The following is a 21,772-nucleotide window of genomic DNA, read 5'->3' as shown; positions in this document are numbered from 1 at the left end:
AAGTTTAACCTGAGTATTCTGCATGTGCAAAAACTGGCTTGCATCCGTTGTAGATGGACGTAGAGCTTATCACGCCCGATCATCATGTGGTGTCTGGGCACGACGAACTTTGGCAACGATGCATACTCAGGGAGAACACTTTTTATCTTGAAATTTAGTGAGAGATCATCTTATAATGCTACGGTCAATCAAAGCAAGATAAGATGCATAAAAGATAAACATCACATGCAATCAATATAAGTGATATGATATGGCCATCATCATCTTGTACTTGTGATCTCCATCTCCGAAGTACCGTCATGATCACCATCGTCACCGGCGCGACACCTTGATCTCCATCGTTGCATCATTGTCGTCTCGCCAATCTTATGCTTCCACGACTATCGCTACCGCTTAGTGATAAAGTAGAGCATTACAGCGCGATTGCATTGCATACAATAAAGCGACAACCATATGGCTCCTGCCAGTTGCCGATAACTCGGTTACAAAACATGATCATCTCATACAATAAAATTTAGCATCATGTCTTGACCATATCACATCACAACATGCCCTGCAAAAACAAGTTAGACGTCCTCTACTTTGTTTGTTGCAAGTTTTACGTGGCTGCTACGGGCTTAAGCAAGAACCAATCTTACCTACGCACTAAAACCACAACGATAGTTTGTCAAGTTGGTGCTGTTTTAACCTTCGCAAGGATCGGGCGTAGCCACACTTGGTTCAACTAAAGTTGGAGAAACTGACACCCGCCAGCCACCTGTGTGCAAAGCACATCGGTAGAACCAGTCTCGCGTAAGCGTACGTGTAATGTCGGTCCGGGCCGCTTCATCCAACAATACCGCCGAACCAAAGTATGACATGCTGGTAAGCAGTATGACTTATATCGCCCACAACTCACTTGTGTTCTACTCGTGCATATAACATCAACACATAAAACCTAGGCTCGGATGCCACTGTTGGGGAACGTAGTAATTTCAGAAATTTTCCTACGCACACGCAAGATCATGGTGGTTCATAGCAACAAGAGGGGAGAGTGTTGTCCACGTACCCTCGTAGACAGAAAGCGGAAGCGTTATAACAAAGCGGTTGATGTAGTCGTACGTCTTCATGACCCGACCGATCAAGCACCGAAACTACAGCACCTTCGAGTTCTAGCACACGTTCAGCTCGATGACGATCCCCGGACTCCGATCCGGCAAAGTGTCGGGGAAGAGTTCCGTCAGCACGACGACGTGGTGACGATCTTGATGTTCTACCATCGCAGGGCTTCTCCTAAGCACCGCTACAATATTATCGAGGATTATGGTGGAGGGGGGCACCGCACACGGCTAAGAGATCTCAAGGATCAATTGTTGTGTCTAGAGGTGCCCCCTGCCCCCGTATATAAAGGAGCAAGGGGGAGGGGCGGCCGGCCATGATGAGGCGCGCCAGGGAGGAGTCCTACTCCCGGTAGGAGTAGGACTCCCTCCTTCCAAGTAGGAGAGGGGGAAGGAAGGGAGAGAGGAGAGGAAGGAAAGGGGGGGGGGCGCCGCCCCTCCCTCCTTGTCCAATTCAGACTAGAGGGGGAGGGGGCGCGTGGCCGGCCCTGGCCGCCCCTCCTCTTCTCCACTTTAGGCCCATGAGGCCCATTAACCCCCCGGGGGGTTCCGGTAACCCCCCGGTACTCCGGTTTTATCCGAAACTTCCCCGGAACACTTCCGGTGTCCGAATATAGTCGTCCAATATATCAATATTTATGTCTCGACCATTTCGAGACTCCTCGTTATGTCCGTGATCATATCCGGGACTCCGAACTAACTTCGGTACATCAAAACTAATAAACTCATAATATAACTGTCATCGAAAACTTAAGCGTGCGGACCCTACGGGTTCGAGAACAATGTAGACATGACCGAGACACGTCTCCGGTCAATAACCAATAGCGGAACCTGGATGGTCATATTGGTTCCCACATATTCTACGAAGATCTTTTATCGGTCAGACCGCATAACGACATACGTTGTTCCCTTTGTCATCGGTATGTTACTTGCCCGAGATTCGATCGTCGGTATCTCAATACCTAGTTCAATCTCGTTGCCGGCAAGTCTCTTTACTCGTTCCGTAATACATCATCTCGCAACTAACTCATTAGTTGCATTGCTTGCAAGGCTTAGGTGATGTGCATTACCGAGAGGGCCCAGAGATACCTCTCCGATAATCGGAGTGACAAATCCTAATCTCGAAATACGCCAACCCAACATGTACTTTTGGAGACACCTGTATAGCACCTTTATAATCACCCAGTTACGTTTGGTAGCACACGAAGTGTTCCTCCGGCAAACGGGAGTTGCATAATCTCATAGTCATAGGAACATGTATAAGTTATGAAGAAAGCAATAGCAACATACTAAACGATCTGGTGCTAAGCTAATGGAATGGGTCATGTCAATCACATCATTCTCCTAATAATGTGATCCCGTTAATCAAATTAAAACACATGTCTATGGTTAGGAAACATAACCATCTTTGATAATGAGCTAGTCAAGTAGAGGCATACTAGTGACGTTTAGTTTGTCTATGTATTCACACAAGTATTATGTTTCCGGATAATACAATTCTAGCATGAATAATAAACATTTATCATGATATAAGGAAATAAAATAATAACATTATTATTGCCTCTAGGGCATATTTCCTTCACTTTAACCGTTCTTACGTGTTGTGCCGCGCTAGTGATGGGCATGTCTATGCCAAATTTGTTGGTTCTCCTTATGAGTACATTGAATGGTCTATTTGGGTTCCTAAGACCCTTGTTACTAACATCAAAGTACCCATTACAGAATGGGTACCTTAAACCAAGCATTGATCTCTTGTAGGTGTTTGCTTCCGGTGGGGGATCATGGTTGCTCGATAGTGGAGCTACTAATCATATGACCGGAAGCAAGGACTTGGTGGTGGACGTGCAAAAGATTCCATCCATGCCCACCAATGTTGAGTGGGGTGATGCCTCGTCTTATAAGGTATTGGGACTCAGCAAAGTTGTCATTTCTCATGATCTTACGATCGAGAAGGTCATGCTTGTTGAGTCCCTTGCATACAATTTACTTTCTGTTCGTCAACTAGCACTCATGGGATTTGCCACTTTCTTTGATATTGATTCCCTGGCCCTCTTGTGGAGCAAGACTCTTAAAGTAGCCTTTGTTGGGCATGTCGAGAACGGTCTCTATGTGATTAACTTTTCGGAGCGACCCACTAAGACCGTGACATGCCTAATGGCTAAAGTTGACGTGGGATGGCTTTGGCATCGCCGTTTAGCGCACGTCAATATGAGATCTTTGCAAAGTCTTCTCAAGGGGGACCATGTATGCGGACTAACAAATGTTAGTTTTGCCAAAGATCGTGCTTGCAGTGCTTGCATCGAAGGAAAGCTACATGAGAAGGCTCACCCTCTGACGACTATCATCTATTTGAAGAGGCCCTTGGAGCTCCTTCACTTGGATCTCTTTGGACCTCCATCCTTTGATAGTCTTGGGGGTAGAAAGTATTTCTTGGTGATTGTAGATGACTATTCAAGATACACTTGGGTATATTTCTTCAAGAGGAAGAGTGAGACCCAACAAATCGTCATTGACTTTGCAAATGAAGCTCAACGAAAGCATAATACAAAGATCTTGACAATAAGAAGCGACAACGGCTCCGAGTTCTTGCCTCCTTGAATGCCATATTTTGCCTCATCTTCCTCTTCTAGCTGTACATTGTAATGTTTTTACTTTTCTTTCCTTAGTCTTCTTTAGCCTTTCTAGTTTAGCCTTTTCTTTTCTTTGTTCCTCCCCTTGAGGAATTTTGTAATTTTTATCTCTCTTCTTTCAATAAAATGTTGTGGGGTGTAAGCCCTGCAGTCTTCTAGGTCAAAAAAACGGCTCCGAGTTCAAGAACTACACCTTGGATGAGTTTTTGAGTGATGAGGGAATCAAGCATCAATATTCCGCACCTTATGCCCCTCAACAAAATGGTGTAGCCGAGAGGAAGAACCGGACATTGATGGAGTCTCCCTACAACTTTTGGGCCGAAGCCATCAACACCACGTGCCATGCATCTAATCGGCTCTACCTCCGCAAAGGCTTGAACAAGACTCCATATGATATACTCACCGGTAACAAGCCCAACCTCAAGTACTTCTGGGTGTTCGGGTGTAAGTGTTTCATTCTCAAGAAAGGTGTCCGTTTGTCTAAATTTGAGGCTAGAGCTCATGAGGGCATATTTGTTGGTTATGCTACAAACTCTCATGCTTACCGTGTTCTCGATAAGTCCACGGGACTTATTGAGGAAACATGTAACGTGGAGTTTGATGAGAATAATGGCTCCCAAGTGGAGCAAAGTGGTACTTGTGATGTAGGTGATGAAATTCCTCCTCAAGCCACAAGAAGAATGGGTGTTGGTCTTATCCTACCCATTGAGGAACCCCTTGTGGCCGAAGGAGAAGGACAATGTTCTACTCAAGTGGAACCTTCACCAATCCAAGACCCACATGCTTCCGAAGAACAAAGTGAGGGCCCTCAACCTCATGAACAAGACCAAGGGCAAGCTCAATCTCAAGATGGTGTTGTAACATCAAGTGATTCCCAAGGTCAAGTTCCCTCCTCCGAGCAAGTTCAAGATCAAGAGCTTCCACGAGAATGAGAACAAGCTCAAGACGACGCTCAAGATGATCAAGTGACCACTCCTCGTCTCACCCTCGAGGAGGAATTGGAGCGTCGTGCCGCCAAGGTTGCTTCCAAGCTCTCCACCAAGGATCATCTCATGACAAATGTGCTTGGAAGCTTAAGAAAGGGGGTAAGCACTCGTAGACAATTAGCAAACTATTGTGAACATCACGCGTTTGTCTCTTGTGTTGAGCCCCAAAAGGTCTATGAGGCACTCGAAGACCCGGATTGGCTCAATGCCATGCACGAAGAACTCAACAACTTCGAGCGCAACAACGTGTGGAGATTGGTGCCAAAGCCGATGGTGAACCACAATGTCATTGGAAACAAGTGGATATTTAAGAACAAGCAAGATGCTCATGGGATTATCATTCGCAACAAGGCTCGCTTGGTAGCACAATGCTATTCCCAAGTCGAGGGTATCAACTACGGTGAAACCTTTGCTCCCGTTGCTCCTCTTGAATCCATTCGCATGTTGATTGCATATGCTTCTCATCATAACTTTAAGTTACAACAAATGGATGTGAAGAGTGCTTTTCTTAATGGTCCTATTAATGAATTGGTTTATGTCAAGCAACCCCCTGGGTTCGAGGATCCCTATTTTCCCGATCATGTGTATGAACTCGATAAGGCACTCTATGGCCTTAAACAAGCCCCACGTGCGTGGTATGACCACCTTACCGAGTTGTTACAAGACAGTGGTTTTGAAGTTGGGCTAATCGACCCCACTCTTTTTACTAAGAAGGTCAAAGGGGAGTTGTTTGTGTGCCAATTATATGTTGATGATATTATCTTTGGTTCCCCTAACAAAGCTTTCAATGAGGAATTTGCCGCTCTCATGACCTCAAAGTTCGAGATGTCTTCCATGGGAGAGTTGAAGTTCTTTCTCGGGTTCGAAGTGAAGCAAAGGAGAGAAGGAACCTTCATCAACCAAGCCAAATACACTCAAGACATGCTTAAGAGATTCAAGCTAAGTGATGTCAAGCCGGCATCCACTCCCATGCCCACCAAGTGTCAACTTGACATTGATCCCAATGGTAAAGCGGTGGATCAAAAGGTATATCGCTCCATGATTGGCTCCTTGCTTTACCTTTGTGCATCTAGACCGGATATCATGTTGAGTGTGGGAATTTGTGCACGGTTTCAAGCCGTACCTAAGGAAAGTCACTATTTGGCGGTCAAATGAATCTTTCGATATTTGGCTCATACCCCAAACTTTGGCTTATGGTACCCAAGAGGAGCAAACTTCAAGCTTGTAGGTTACTCGCACTCGGATTGGGCGGGAGACAAAGTGGATAGGAAGTCCACTTCCGGAGGGCGCCAATTCCTTGGTTTCTCTTTGGTAAGTTGGTCTTCCATAAAGCAAAGTTGTGTGTCTCTCTCATCCACCGAAGCGGAGTATGTAGCGGCCGATAGTTGTTGTGCACAACTCTTATGGATGAGGCAAACTTTAAAGGATTACGGTGTCATTTGTGACAAAGTGCCTCTTTGGTGTGACAATGAAAGTGCCATCAAGATTTCTCTCAACCCGGTGCAACACTTCAAGACGAAGCATATTGAGATTCGGTATCACTTCATCCGGGATCACATTAGGCGAGGGGAGATCGAGCTCAACTATGTCAACACTCATGATAACCTTGCAGATATTTTCACGAAGCCATTGGATGAAGCAAGATTTCGCGAGTTAAGGCATGAGCTAAATATCATTGATTCGAGCAATATTGCTTGAACCCTTGCACACCCCACCATACTCAACTTGTTGTCTTGTTTAGATGTAGGCATGGACATAGGGGGGGTGTTGTTCTCTCAATGAACTCTCCCTCCCCCCATTATGCATAAATTGATCAAGTCTTTCACATTAGCCATGTTTGATGGTACTTATGCTTCAAAGACGAGTTTTGGTCATGGGCCCAAGGATAATTCTTCGTGGTGCCATACCAATTGACTCAAACATAGGTGGCTCCGGCCACCGCCCTCTCGTTGGAGAGGTTGTGTCTCGTGGTCGTCTCCTGTTGTCTTTTTGCCCCTTCTTCTCCTCGTGTTTGAGCTTGTTGGGTGGTGTGGTGTTCGTTTGAAGTTTCTGTGCGAAGACCACTCTTTCTCTTGTGTTGGAAATGTGCTTCTTCTTGAGCTCACGGTACTACCGTGGCCTGCCACGGTACTACCGTGCGTGGAGTGTACGGTACTACCGGCCCAGCGCGGTACTACTGCCTGGGGGAACGGTACTACCGTTTTGGTGCGGTCCTTCCGCCCAAGCGGTACTACCATGATGATATGCGGTACTACCGCGCTATCGGAGGCGCGTGGGGATAAGGACGGGAACTGGGGGTTCTAACTTCCCCATACCCATTCGTCAGTTTCCCCCACTTCGTCTCTCTCTCTCTCTCTCTCTCTCTCTCCCCCGCTCAAGAACGGGGCCGGAGTCCCTCGCCGGATCTCCGTCTCCGGCTGCTCTCTTTGGATTCCGATCGGTGGGATCGTTCCCCACCACTTGCTCTTGCCATGGACCAAGGTTTTTCCCCAAATCCCTCTCTTTCTTGTTGGTTCTCTTGTCTCTAGGTTTTTGGGGAGATGATTGTGTTCTTGAGATTTTAGGCCAAATCTTTGCAAGAGAAGGTTGTAGGAGAGTAGTGTTGCGTAGACATTTTACTTGATATATTATCCCGTGGTAGATGTGATCAACCGTAGTTCCGCCGTGGTTTTGCGCGCCTTCTCAGATTCAAAAGTAGGCTCGGATCTAACGCGATGCGGTACTACCGCTCGTCCGGTACTACCGCTCGTTCGGTGCGGTACTACCGCACGTTCTGTGGCACTAAGGTCTTACTACCGCTCCAAGCCACGGTACTACCGTATCCTCACACGGTACTACCGCGACTAGGAGCGGTACTAAAATTTTAGTACCGCATGACCAGGCAGCACTACCATTGTTGTCCCATCTCCCTTGTGGCATTTATCCCGTATGATTTCTACCTGTTTCCCTTGTTTTGCCGTGGTCTTTGCATTGATTCTTCTCGCTCTTTGTGTGTGCTTTCTCTTGTGTCTTAGGTGGTGGCTCTCGCCGTTCCAATCCCAGTCGTGACACTGGCTCCAAGCGACTGCGCAATCCTCAAGATGAAGCACCAGAGGGCTCCAATGCCCCCAAGCGCAATGTCAAGACCACTACCAGCAAGCAAAAGGAACCTGCTAAGGGCATGGATGAGATTCCCCTCAATGAGTACATCAAACGCCGGAAGATTAACCCTTATGTGAATGCTCGTGCTATCCTCAGAGGCACTGAGTTGTTTTGGACCAAGCAGCAGGCTCTCATTTATCTGGATGTAATCAAGAACAAGCAAAACACCTATGTGGATGTCAAGTGGATAGACATGAATCACATGAGGAAGGACAAGTTTCGTGACTACTTTGGAGAAGCTCTGGATTTTGTGGAGCAGTTTGGTATTGAACATGTGATCTCTTTCCACCTTGACTATGATCCTGAGCTTATCTGTCAGTTCTTTGCCTCAGTTCACTTTCACCCCGGGGATGAGCGAAGGATGACCTGGATGACAAATGGCCGTCAGTTGTCTACTACCTGGAAGGAGTTCATGGGTCTGCTCCAAGTTCCTGATGACGGGCTTCACACACCCATTGGTGTTCGCCCCCACGCCAATTCTGAGTCTGCTAACAAGACTTGCTTCAGCCGTACTATGTTGAGAAGGTGCTTCCCAGTGGCAAGTTGACTTTGGTGCTGAACTCTTTTCTGGATATCATGCATCGCATCTTCCGCAACACTCTGTTCCCTCGCATTGGCAACAAGGACAAGGTTCATTCCTATCTGGTGGACATGATGCTCCTGTGCGCAGAGGCACGTTCGTCTCAGACTCAGCCACTTGATGTCTCACACATCATGTGGTGTGAGCTTCGGTTTGCGGTGTACACCCGCAAGGTACCTATCTATGGACCATACCTATTTCTGTTGATCTCCACGACTTGGGAGAAGATGTACCCTGGTGATGAGTTCCTTGCTCCAGACTGGATTCGGCATGAGTCCATTAGTCTCTGCGTCAAGCCCAACTGGGCCAACACTACTACTCGTGCTGAGGCGTCTGCTGCTAGGAGGGCTGTTGGTGAGGAGGAGGCTGGTGCAGAGGATGTTGTTGAGGACCGTGCTTCTAGGTCTTCCCCACCTTCCTCTGAGCCGTCGTGGGCTAAGAATTTGAAGGACAAGATGAAGACTCTCTTCTGCATGCAGGCGAAGGGGCAGTACAGGACTCACGTGGCATCCAAGGAGAGTCGCCGCTGCGACAAGAAGGTCATGAGGCTCTTTGGAGAGGATGTCTCTGGCGGTTCTGAGGATGCCATCACGCCAGAGGCTGCATGGATGGCGAAGCAAGGTTTCAAGTGGACTAGTTCTGAGGAGGACATCGAGGAGACCGTCCCCGCCGCCGAGTCTGACGACGAGCATAAGGAGCATTGGGACGATTTCTCTGCCCGAGCCACCCCTTGTGTGTAGGTGTCCTCTTTGCCTTTTTGGCATCTCGATGCCAAAGGGGGAGAGAGTGTAGGGATTTGCGTGCTTGCGTGTCGTGTCATCTTTGGTGTTTGCTTTGTCGTTTGAACCTCGTTTGCTTTGGTTTAGTTTGCGCCTTTGAGACTTATCCTTCATATGGTGTAAGACATATGCACTCTATTCTATCCTAGTGAGCTTATGATTGTGCTACTTGTTATGCTCGTATTTTCTATCTTGTCTAGTGTTAGCCTTACTTTTGCAAGATATGCCTTGTCTCTATAATATAGGGGGAGCTTTGATCTTAGTATGTGTGCCGTGCAGTCCAAAGCACCCATCTAGTTAGCACACCTCTAGGGGGAGACCGCCTATATTCTAGAGAGGAGGGGTTTGCGTTTGCTTAACCTTATTTCCTCTGTACAAATCCCGTACTGTCATCAATCCACCAAAAGAGGGAGATTGTAAGGGCATATTTATCCCTAAAGTGTTTTGGTGATTAATGACAATGCTCTTGCGGACTAATCGTGTGCCTTGAGTTTCCCAGACGTTTCATCGCTAGGTATAAGATGGTTTGGTGCCCCTCGAAGACTGTTGAAGACGATGTCTTTTCTACGTTTCTTTTTGGTGGATTTGAGTCATAAGAAAGCCGTACTATTAAGAGGGGGTCCGCGTCAGAAAGGTTTGGGTGGAATCATCACGTACACGTTTTCTTCCTTGTCCCCTCCTTTCCCCTGCTCTTTGGAGCATCCTCCGTTGATCCTCCTTTCCCTTGTCCTGACTGCTGTTGGTGGGCTTGCGGTAGTACTGCTCCCTGTTGAGCGGTAGTACCGCAGGCACACGCGGTAGTACCGCACTTCGGCGCGGTTGTACCGCAGGTGCCCACGGTAGTACCGCTCCTCTGGAGCTGCAGTACCGTGCCCCCCAGGCCAAGTACCGCTCCTTCGCGGTAGTAGGGGCGGATGTAATTTTTTACATCCGCGCCACTGCGGTAGTACCACATCCGTTGCGCGGTAGTACCGTGCTCGGCCTAGCTCAGCTACCAGGCAGTAGTACTGCTCCTCTGCGGTAGTACTGTGTCGGTTTTTTGCTTCTTCCGTTTACCAGCGGAAGTAGGCACAGATGTATCCGCGCTCTTCCCAGGCTAGGGGTTTCCTGCCTTGCGGTAGTACCGCAAGGGGGAGCGGTAGTACCGCGCCCGTGGCAGTACCGCCCTCAGCTCTTGTGCTACAGGTCTGCCCTAGCTGCTGCGTCTGCAACGGTAGTACCGCGGGTCCGCACGGTAGTACCGCGTGGCCTTGCGGTAGTACCGCTTGTCAGCAAGCGGAAGTACCGTGTGGCCCTGCGGTAGTACCGCTGGTCTGGGGCGGTAGTACCGCTGGTCACGGGCTGGTAGGTGGATAACGGTTGGATTTTTGTCCTAAGCTATAAAAGGGGTGTCTTCTTCCTCTAGTTGACTACCTCTTCTAACCCTAAGCTCCATTGTTGCTCTAAGCTCCATTTTCGCCCGATCTCACTCCCTAGCCAATCAAACTTGTTGATTTGCTCGGGAGTGGTTGAGAAGGCCCCGATCTACACTTCCACCAAGAGAAATTTGATTCCCCCCACTAATCCCTTTCGGATCTTGTTACTCTTGGGTGTTTGAGCACCCTAGACGGTTGAGGTCACCGCGGAGCCATAGTCCATTGTGGTGAAGCTTCATGGTGTCGTTGGGAGCCTCCAATTGAGTTGTGGAGATTGCCCCAACCTTGTTTGTAAAGGTTCGGTCGCCGCCTCCAAGGGCACCAATAGTGGAATCACGGCATCTCGCATTTGTGAGGGCGTGAGGAGAATACGGTGGCCCTAGTGGCTTCTTGGGGAGCATTGTGCCTCCACACCGCTCCAACGGAGACGTACTTCCCCTCAAAGGGAAGGAACTTTGGTAAAACATCCTCATCTCCACCGGCTCCACTCTTGGTTATCTCGTGCCTTTACTTGTGCAAGCTTATTTGTGATAGATCTCTTTCTTGCTTGTGTTCCTATCTTTGTTGCATCATATAGGTTTCTCACCTAGTTGCATATCTAGACAACATACTTTGATGCAGAGTTTAAATTGTTAAAGAAAAGCTAAAAATTGTTAGTTGCCTATTCACCCCCCTCTAGTCAACCATATCGATCCTTTCAGGGATTCCCAAGGGAGCCCAAGGTAAAATTCAAGGACAACCAAACGCCTAAGCTTGGGGATGCCCCGGAAGGCATCCCCTCTTTCATCTTCGTCTATCAGCAACTTTACTTGAGGCTATATTTTTATTCACCACATGATATGTGTTTTGCTTGGAGCGTCTTGTATGATTTGAGTCTTTGATTTTTAGTTTTCCACAATCATCCTTGCTGTACACACCTTTTGGAGAGACACACATGAATCAGAATTTATTAGAATACTCTATGTGCTTCACTTATATCCTTTGAGCTAGAAAATTTTGCTCCAGTGCTTCACTTATATCTTTTTAGAGCACGATGGTGGTTTTATTTTATAGAAATTATTGATCTCTCATGCTTCACTTATATTATTTTGAGAGTCTATTAGAACAACATGGTAGTTTGCTTTGGCTATAAAATTAGTCCTAATATGATAGGCATCCAAGATGGGTATAATAAAAACTATCATAAAAAGTGCATTGAATACTATGAGAAGTTTGATACTTGATTATTGTTTTGAGATATGAAGATGGTGATATTAGAGTCATGCTAGTTGAGTAGTTGTGAATTTGAGAAATACTTGTGTTAAAGTTTGTGATTCCCGTAGCATGCACGTATGGTGAACCATTATGTGATGAAGTCGGAGCATGGTTTATTTATTGATTGTCTTCCTTATTAGTGGCGGTCGGGGACGAGCGATGGTATTTTCCTACCAATCTATCCCCCTAGGAGCATGCGCATAGTACTTTGTTTCAACAACTAATATATTTTTTCAATAAGTATGTGAGTTCTTTATGACTAATGTTGAGTCCATGGATTATACACACTCTCACCCTTCCACCATTGCTAGCCTCTCTAGTACCGCGCAACTTTCGTCGGTACTATAAACCCACCAATTACCTTCCTCAAAATAGCCACCATACCTATCTATTATGGCATTTCCATAACCATTTTCTGAGATATATTGCCATGCAACTTACCACTATTTCGTTTATTATGACACGCTTCATCATTGTCATATTGCTTTGCATGATCATGTAGTTGACATCGTATTTGTGGAAAAGCCACGTTCATAATTCTTTCATACATGTCACTCTTGATTCATTGCACATCCCGGTACACCATCGGAGGCATTCACATAGAGTCATATTTTGTTCTAGTATCGAGTTGTAATTTTTGAGTTGTAAGTAAACAAAAGTGTGATGATCATCATTATTAGAGCATTGTCCCAAGTGAGGAAAGGATGATGGATACCATGATTCCCCCACAAGTCGGGATAAGACTCCGGGCGAAAAAGAAAAAAAAGAAAAAAAGAGAAGGCCCAAAAAATGAGAGAAAAAGAGAGAAGGGACAATGTTACTATCCTTTTACCGCACTTGTGCTTCAAAGTAGCACCATGATCTTCATGATAGAGAGTATCCTATGTTGGGACTTTCATATACTAGTGGGAATTTTACATTATAGAACTTGGACTGTATATTCCAATGATTAGCTTCCTCAAAATGCACTAGGTCTTCGTGAGCAAGCAAGTTGGATGCACACCCACTTAGTTTCTTTTGTTGAGCTTTCATACACTTATAGCTCTGGTGCATCCGTTGCATGGCAATCCCTACTCACTCACATTGATATCTATTGACGGGCATCTCCATAGCCCGTTGATACGCCTAGTTGATGTGAGACTATCTTCTCCTTTTGTCTTCTCCACAACCACCATTCTATTCCATCTATAGTGCTATGTCCATGGCTCACGCTCATGTATTGCATGAAGATTGAAAAAGTTTGAGAACATTAAAAGTATGAAACAATTGCTTGGCTTGTCATCGGGGTTGTGCATAATTTAAATACTTTGTGTGGTGAAGATAGAGCATAGCCAGACTATATGATTCTGTAGGGATAACTTTCTTTGGCCATGTTATTTTGAGAAGACATGATTGCTTTGTTAGTATGCTTGAAGTATTATTATTTTTATGTCAATATTAAACTTTTGTCTTGGATCTTTCGGATCTGCTAATTCATGCCACAATAAAGGAAATTACATTGAGAATTATGCTAGGTAGCATTCCACATCAAAAATTTTGTTTTTATCATTTACCTACTCGAGGACGAGCAGGAATTAAGCTTGGGGATGCTTGATACGTCTCCAATGTATCTATAATTTTTTATTATTCCATGCTATTATATTATCTGTTTTGGATGTTTAATGGGATTTAATTTACCTTTTTATATTATTTTTGGGACTAACCTACTAACCAAAGGCCCAGTGCAAATTGCTGTTTTTTTCCTATTTCAGTGTTTCGCAAAAAAGGAATATCAAACGGAATGAAACCTTCAGGAGAATTATTTTTGGAACAAACGTGATCCAGGAGACTTGGAGTGGACGTCAAGAAAGAAGCAAGGAGGCCACGAGGCAGGGAGGTGCGCCCAGGGGGTAGGCGCGCCCCCATCCTCATGGTCCCCTCGCAGCTCCACCGACGTACTTCTTCCTCCTATATATACCCATATACCCCGAAAACATCTAGGAGCACCACGAAACCCTATTTCCACCGCCACAACCTTCTTAACCCATGAGATCCCATATTGGGGACTTTTTCGGCGCTCTGCCGGAGGGGGAATCGATCACGGAGGGCTTCTACATCAACACCATAGCCTCTCCGATGATGTGTGAGTAGTTTACCATAGACCTTCGGGTCCATTGTTATTAGCTAGATGGCTTCTTCTCTCTCTTTGGATCTCAATACAAAGTTCTCGATTCTCTTGGAGATCTATTCGATGTAATTCTTTTTGCGGTGTGTTTGTCGAGATCCGATGAATTGTGGGTTTATGATCAAGATTATCTATGAACAATATTTGATTCTTCTCTGAAATCTTTTATGCATGATTTAAATATCTTTGCAGGTCTCTTCAAATTATCAGTTTGGTTTGGCCTACTAGATTGATCGTTCTTGCAACGGGAGAAGTGCTTAGCTTTGGGTTCAATCTTGCGATGTCCTTTCCCAGTGACAGCAGGGGCAGCAAGGCACATATTTTGTTGTTGCCATCGAGGATAAAAAGATGGGGTTTATATCATATTGCTTGAGTTTATCCCTCTACATCATGTCATCTTGCCTAATGCGTTACTCTGTTCTTATGAACTTAATACTCTAGATGCATGCTGGATAGCAGTCGATGTGTGGAGTAATAGTAGTAGATGCAGAATCATTTTGGTCTACTTGTCACGGATGTGATGCCTATATACATGATCATGCCTAGATATTCTCATAAGTATTCAATTTTCTATCAATTGCTCGACAGTAATTTGTTCACCCACCGTAGAATTTGCTATCTTGAGAGAAGCCACTAGGGAAACCTATGGCCCTCGGGTCTATCTTTCATCATATTATTTCCATATCAATTTGCTATTTCTATCACCGTTTATTTTGCAATATTTATTTTCCAATCTATATCATAAAAATACCAAAAATATTAATCTTATTATCTCTATCAGATATCACTTTCATAAGTGAACGTGAAGGGATTGACAACCCCTTTATCGCGTTGGTTGCGAGGTTCTTGTTTGTTTGTGCAGGTACTAGGTGACTTGTGTGTTACCTCCTACTGGATTGATACCTTGGTTCTCAAAAACTGAGGGAAATACTTACGCTACTGTGCTGCATCACCCTTTCCACTTCAAGGGAAAACCAACGCATGCTCAAGAGGTAGCAGTGTCGTCACATGGTCGTCTCGCCAACTATTGCTTTTGCAACTATTGCTATCGCATGGCGATAAAGTAAAGCAATTACATGGCGCTTGCATCTTATGCAATAATGAGACAACCATAAGGCTCCTGCCAGTTGCCGATAACTTCAACAAAACATGATCATCTCATACAACAATTTATATCTCATCACGTCTTGACCATATCACATTACAACATGCCCTGCAAAAACAAGTTAGACGTCCTCTACTTTGTTGTTGCAAGTTTTACGTGGCTGCTATGGGATGACCAAGAAACCTTCTTACCTATGCATCAAAAAACCACAACGCGGTATAGTGATTGCTTTTTGATCTTCAGAAAGAACCCTATTCATTGAATTCGATTCAACTAAAGTTGGAGAAACTGACACCCACCAGCCACCTATGTGCGAAGCACGTCGGTAGAACCAGTCTCGCGTAAGTGTACGCGTAATTTCGGTTTGAGCCGCTTCATCCAACAATACCGCCGAATCAAGAATCAACTTGTGACGGCAAGCAATATGTATATACCCACGCCCACAACTCCTTTGTGTTCTACTCATGCATATAACATCTACGCATAGACCTGGCTCAGATGCCACTGTTGGGGAACGCAGTAATTTCAAAAAAATTCCTACGCACACGCAAGATCCATCTAGGTGATGCATAGCAACGAGAGGGAAGAGTATAGTCCACGTACCCTTGTAGACCGTAAGCGGAAGCGTTATGACAACGTGGTTGATGTAGTCGAACGTCTTCATGATCCGACCAATCCTAGCACCGAAGATAGGGCACCTCCACGATCTGCACACATTCAGCTCGGTGACGTCCCGCAAACTCTAGATCCAGCTGAGTGTCGAGGAAGATTTTCGTCAGCATGACGGCATGATGACGGTGATGATGAAGCTACTGGCGTAGGGCTTCAGCTAAGCACTGCAACGATATGATCGAGGTGGATTATGGTGGAGGGGGCACCGCACACGGCTAAACAATCAATTTGTGTGTCTATGGGGTGCCCATCTCCCCCGTATATAAAGGAGTGGAGGAGGGGGAGGGGCCGACCCTCTATGGCGCACCCAAGGGAGTCCTTCTCCCACCGGGAGTAGGACCCCCCTTCCCTAGTTGGATTAGGAGAGGAAGGAAGGGGGAGAGAGGGGGAAGGAAAGGGGGGGCCCCACCCAATTCGGATTGGGCTTGGGGGGGGGGGGGCGCCCCCTCCTAGGCTCCCTTCTCCTCTCTTTCACTATGGCCCAATAAGGCCCATATACTTTTCGGGGGGTGATACGTCTCCATCGTATCTACTTTTCCAAACACTTTTGACCTTGTTTTGGACTTTGGACTCTAACTTGCATGATTTGAATGGAACTAACCCGGACTGACGCTGTTTTCAGCACAATTGCCATGGTGTTATTTTTATGCAGAAATAAAAGTTCTCCGAATGACCTGAAACTTCACAGAGAATATTTTTGGAATTTATAAAAAATACTGGCAAAAGAATCAACACCAGGGGGCCCACACCCTGTCCACGAGAGTGGGGGCGCGCCCACCTATCTCGTGGGCCCCTGATGCTCCACCGACCTCAACTTCAACTCTATATATTCACGTTCGGGGAGAAAAAAAATCGGAGAGAAGGATTCATCGCGTTTTACGATACAGAGCTGCCGCCAAGCCCTAATCTCTCTCGGGAGGGCTGATCTGGAGTCCGTTCGGGGGCTTCGGAGAGGGGAATCCATCGCCATCGTCATCATCAACCTTCCTCCATCACCAATTTCATGATGGTCACCGCTGTGCGTGAGTAATTCCATTGTAGGCTTGCTGGACGGTGATAGGTTGGATGAGATTTATCATGTAATCGAGTTAGTTTTGTTAGGGTTCGATCCCTAGTATCCATCATGTTCTGAGATTGATGTTGCTATGACTTTGTTATGCTTAATGCTTGTCACTAGGGCCCGAGTGCCATGATTTCAGATCTGAACCTATTTATGTTTCCATGAATATATGTGAGTTCTTGATCCTATTTTGCAAGTTAATAGTCACCTACTATGTGTTATGATCCGGTAACCCTGAAGTGACAATAATCGGGAGCACTCCCAGTGATGACTATAGTTTGAGGAGTTCATGTATTCACTAAGTGTTAATGCTTTGTTCCAGTACTCTATTAAAAGGAGGCCTTAATATCCCTTAGTTTCCAATAGGACCCCGCTGCCATGGGAGGGTACGACAAAAGATGTCATGCAAGTTATTTTCCATAAGCACGTATGACTATATTCGGAATACATGCCTACATTACATTGATGAACTGGAGCTAGTTCTATGTCGCCCTATGTTATAACTGTTGCATGAGGAATCGCATCCGACATAATTATCCATCACTGATCCAATGCCTACGAGCTTTTCACATATTGATCTTTGCTTAGTTACTTTTCCGTTGCTACTGTTACAATCACTACAAAACCAATACTATTACTTTTGCAACTATTACCGTTACTTCCATATTACTTTGCTACTAAATACTTTGCTGCAGATATTAAATCTTTCAGGTGCGGTTGAATTGACAACTCAACTGTTAATACCTGAGAATATTCTTTGGCTCCCCTTGTGTCGAATCAATAAATTTGGGTTGAATACTTTACCCTCGAAAACTGTTGCAATCCCTTATACTTGTGGGTTATCAAGACTATTTTCTGGCGCCGTTGCCGGGAACATAGCTCTATTCTTTGAGTCACTTGGGATTTATATCTGTTGATCACTATGAAGAACTTGAAAGATGAAAGAACCAAGATTTTCCCCTCAACTACGAGGGGAGGTAAGGAACTGCCATCTAGCTCTGCACTTGATTCACCTTCTGTTTTGTGTAAACTTGCGACACCTACTCCTGCTATTTATTCTGATATGTCGCATATTATCGATGATGCCACTTCTGCTATGCATGATGCTTATGATGTAGCTACTTCTATGCTTGATAACACTATGCCACTAGGTGAATTTCTTGATGAACAACTTGCTAGGGTTAGAGAGAATGAAATTATTGAAACTGATAATATTGATGAAAGTGATGATGAAGATTCTTCCCCTAGATATGAATTGCCTGTTGTGCCTGAGGGTTATGTTATGGATGAAGAAACTGCTAGAGACTTTTTATCTTGCAATGATAGATATGATCTTAAGAAACTTTTAGCTAAGTTGAAATAAAAATTTTGAATGCTAGCATGACCCTGCTTTTTCTACTTCACCTATCTGTATCTCTGTCGATCCTAAGTTAATTACTTTGGTTGAATCTGATCCTTTTTATGGCTATGAATCTGAAACTGTTGTGGGACATTTTACTAAACTAAATGATATAGCTACCCTGTTCACTAATGATGAGAAAACTCGCTATTACTTTATCCTTAAGTTGTTTCCGTTCTCATTGAAGGGTGATGCTAAAACATGGTTTAATTCTCTTGATCCTAGTTGTGTGCGTAGTCCCCAGGACATGATTTATTACTTCTCTGCTAAACATTTCCCCGCTCATAAGAAACAAGCTGCCTTAAGGGAAATATATAATTTTGTGCAAATTGAAGAAGAGAGTCTCCCACAAGCTTGGGGAAGGCTTCTCCAGTTACTTAATGCTTTGCCTGATCATCCTCTCAAGAAAAATGAAATACTTGATATCTTTTATAATGGACTAACCGATGCTTCCAGAGACCACATGGATAGTTGTGTTGGTTGTGTTTTCAGGGAAGAACTGTTGATCAAGCTGAATTGCTATTGAATAATATGTTGAGTAATGAAAATGATTGGACACTTCCTGAACCAACTCCTAAGCCAACTCCGAAGAAAAGGGGTATTCTATTTCTCAGTCCTGAAGATATGCAAGAGGTAAAGAAATCTATGAAAGAAAAAGGTATTAAAGCTAAAGATGTTAAGAATTTACCACCTATTGAAGAAATACATGGTCTTGATAACCCGACACAGGTAGTAAAGGTAAATTCTCTCTATAGATTTGATAAGGGTGAAATCCCATCTACTAAATTTGCTAGCCAATGCTTGGATGAGTTTGATAATTTTATTGTTAAAAAAGAAAACTTCAATGCTTATGTTGGTAAACAATTGAAACATAATGCTTATATGATTGAACACTTGAGTGATCATATGTCTAGAGTTAAAGGTGAACTTAAACTTATTAGTAAACATGCTTCTATGGTTACCACTAAAGTAGAACAAGTGCTTAAAGCTCAGAATGATTTGCTCAATGAATTAAATAAGAAAAATGAAAATGCTGTTAGAGTTGTGACTAGAGGGGGTAAAATGACTCAGGAACCTTTGTATCCTGAGGGTCACCCTAAGAGAATGGAGCAAGATTCTCAAAGAACTAATGTTGATGCACCTAGTTCTTCTAAGAAGAAGAAAAAGAAAAATGATAGGACTTTACATGCTTCTGGTGAACCTGTTGTTGACACACCTGAGAACCCCAATGATATTTCTATTTCTGATGCTGAAACACAATCTGGTAATGGACATGAACCTAGTGATAATGTTAATGATGATGTTCATGTTGATGCTCAACCTAGCAACAATGGTGTAGAGATTGAACCCGCTGTTGATCCTGATAACCCATAATCAAAGAATCAATGTTATGATAAGAGAGACTTCGTTGCTAGGAAGCATGGTAAAGAAAGAGAACCATGGGTTCAGAAACCCATGCCTTTTCCTCCTAAACCATCCAAGAAAAAGGATGATGAGGATTTTGAGCGCATTGCTAAAATGATTAGACCTATCTTTTTGAAGGAAATATGCCCTAAAGGCAATAATAAAGTTATTATTTATTTCCTCATATCATGATAAATGTTTATTATTCATGCTAGAATTGTATTAACCGGAAACATAATACATGTGTGAATACATAGACAAACATAGTGTCACTAGTATGCCTCTACTTGACTAGCTCATTGATCAAAGATGGTTGAGTTTCCTAGCCATAGACATGAGTTGTCATTTGATTAACAGGATCACATCATTAGGAGAATGATGTGATTGACATGACCCATTCCATTAGCTTAGCACTTGATCGTTAAGTTTACTTCTATTGCTTTCTTCATGACTTATACATGTTCCTATGACTATGAGATTATGCACCTCCCAATTACCGGAAGATCACTTTGTGTGCTACCAAACGTCACAATGTAACTGGGTGATTATAAAGGTGCTCTACGTGTGTCTCCAATGGTGTTCATTGAGTTGGCATAGATCGAGAATAAGATTTGTCACTCCGATTGTCGGAGAGGTATCTCTGGGTCCTCTCGGTAATGCACATCACTATAAGCCTTGCAAGCAATGTGACTAATGAGTTATTTACGGGATGATGCATTGCGGAACGAGTAAAGAGACTTGCCGGTAACGAGATTGAACTAGGTATTGAGATACCGATGATCGAATCTCGGGCAAGTAACATACCAATGACAAAGGGAACAACATATGTTGTTATGCAGTTTGACTGATAAAGATCTTTGTAGAATATGTAGGAACCAATATGAGTATCCAGGTTCCGCTATTGGTTATTGACCGAAGACGTGTCTCGGTCATGTCTACATAGTTCTCGAACCCGTAGGGTCCGCACGCTTAAAGTTCTGTGACGATCGGTATTATGAGTTTTTGTGTTTTGATGTACCGAAGGTAGTTCGGAGTCCCAGATATGATCATGGACATGAAGAGGAGTCTCGAAATGGTCTAGACGTAAATAATGATATATTGGACGACTATGTTCGGACACCGGAAGTGTTTCAGGAGGTTTCAGACATATACCGGAGTACCGGGGGGTTACTGGAACCCCCCGGGGAGTATATTGAGCCTAATGGGCCCTAGTGGGGGAAGAGGAGGGGCGACCAGGGCAGCCGCGCGCCCCCTCCCCCTTTAGTCCGAATTGGACAAGGAGGGGGGGGGGGCGGCGCCCCCCTTTTCTTCTCTCCCTTCCTTCCCTTCTCCTACTCCTACTTGGAAAGGGGGAGTCCTCCTCCCGGTTGGAGCAGGACTCCTCATGGGGCGCGCCATAGGAGGCCGGCCCCCTCCCCCTCCTCCACTCCTTTATATACGGGGAGGGGGCACCCCTTGGAGACACAACAATTGATCATTGATCTCTTAGCCGTGTGCGGTGCCCCCCTCCACCATAATCCACCTCGGTCATATCGTAGCGGTGCTTAGGCGAAGCCCTGCGTCGGTAGCTTCATCAACACTATCACCACGCCATCATGCTGACGAAGATCTTCCCGGAAGATCTACTGGATTGTGAGTTCGCGGGACGTCACTGAGCTGAACGTGTGCTAAACGCGGAGGTGCCGTACATTCGGTATTGAGGATCGGTCGATCGTGAAGACATACGACTACATCAACCGCGTTGTCATAACGCTTCCGCTTATGGTCTACGAGGGTACGTAGACGACACTCTCCCCTCTCGTTGCTATGCATCACCATGATCTTGCGTGCGCGTAGGATTTTTTTTGAAACTACTACGTTCCCCAACAGTGGCATCCGAGCCAGGTTTATTATAAGCTTGAGTAGAACACAAGTGAGTTGTAGGTGATACAAGTCATACTGCTTACCAGCATGTCATACTTTGGTTCGGCGGTATTGTTGGATGAAGCGGCCCGGACCGACATTACGCGTACGCTTACGCAAGACTGGTTCTACCGACGTGCTTTGCACACAGGTGGCTGGCGGGTGTCAGTTTCTCCAACTTTAG

This window comes from Triticum urartu, chromosome 7 (assembly GCF_003073215.2).
Source record: "Triticum urartu cultivar G1812 chromosome 7, Tu2.1, whole genome shotgun sequence".
Lineage (NCBI taxonomy): Eukaryota > Viridiplantae > Streptophyta > Magnoliopsida > Poales > Poaceae > Triticum > Triticum urartu.
Note: the sequence above shows the minus strand (reverse complement) of the source record.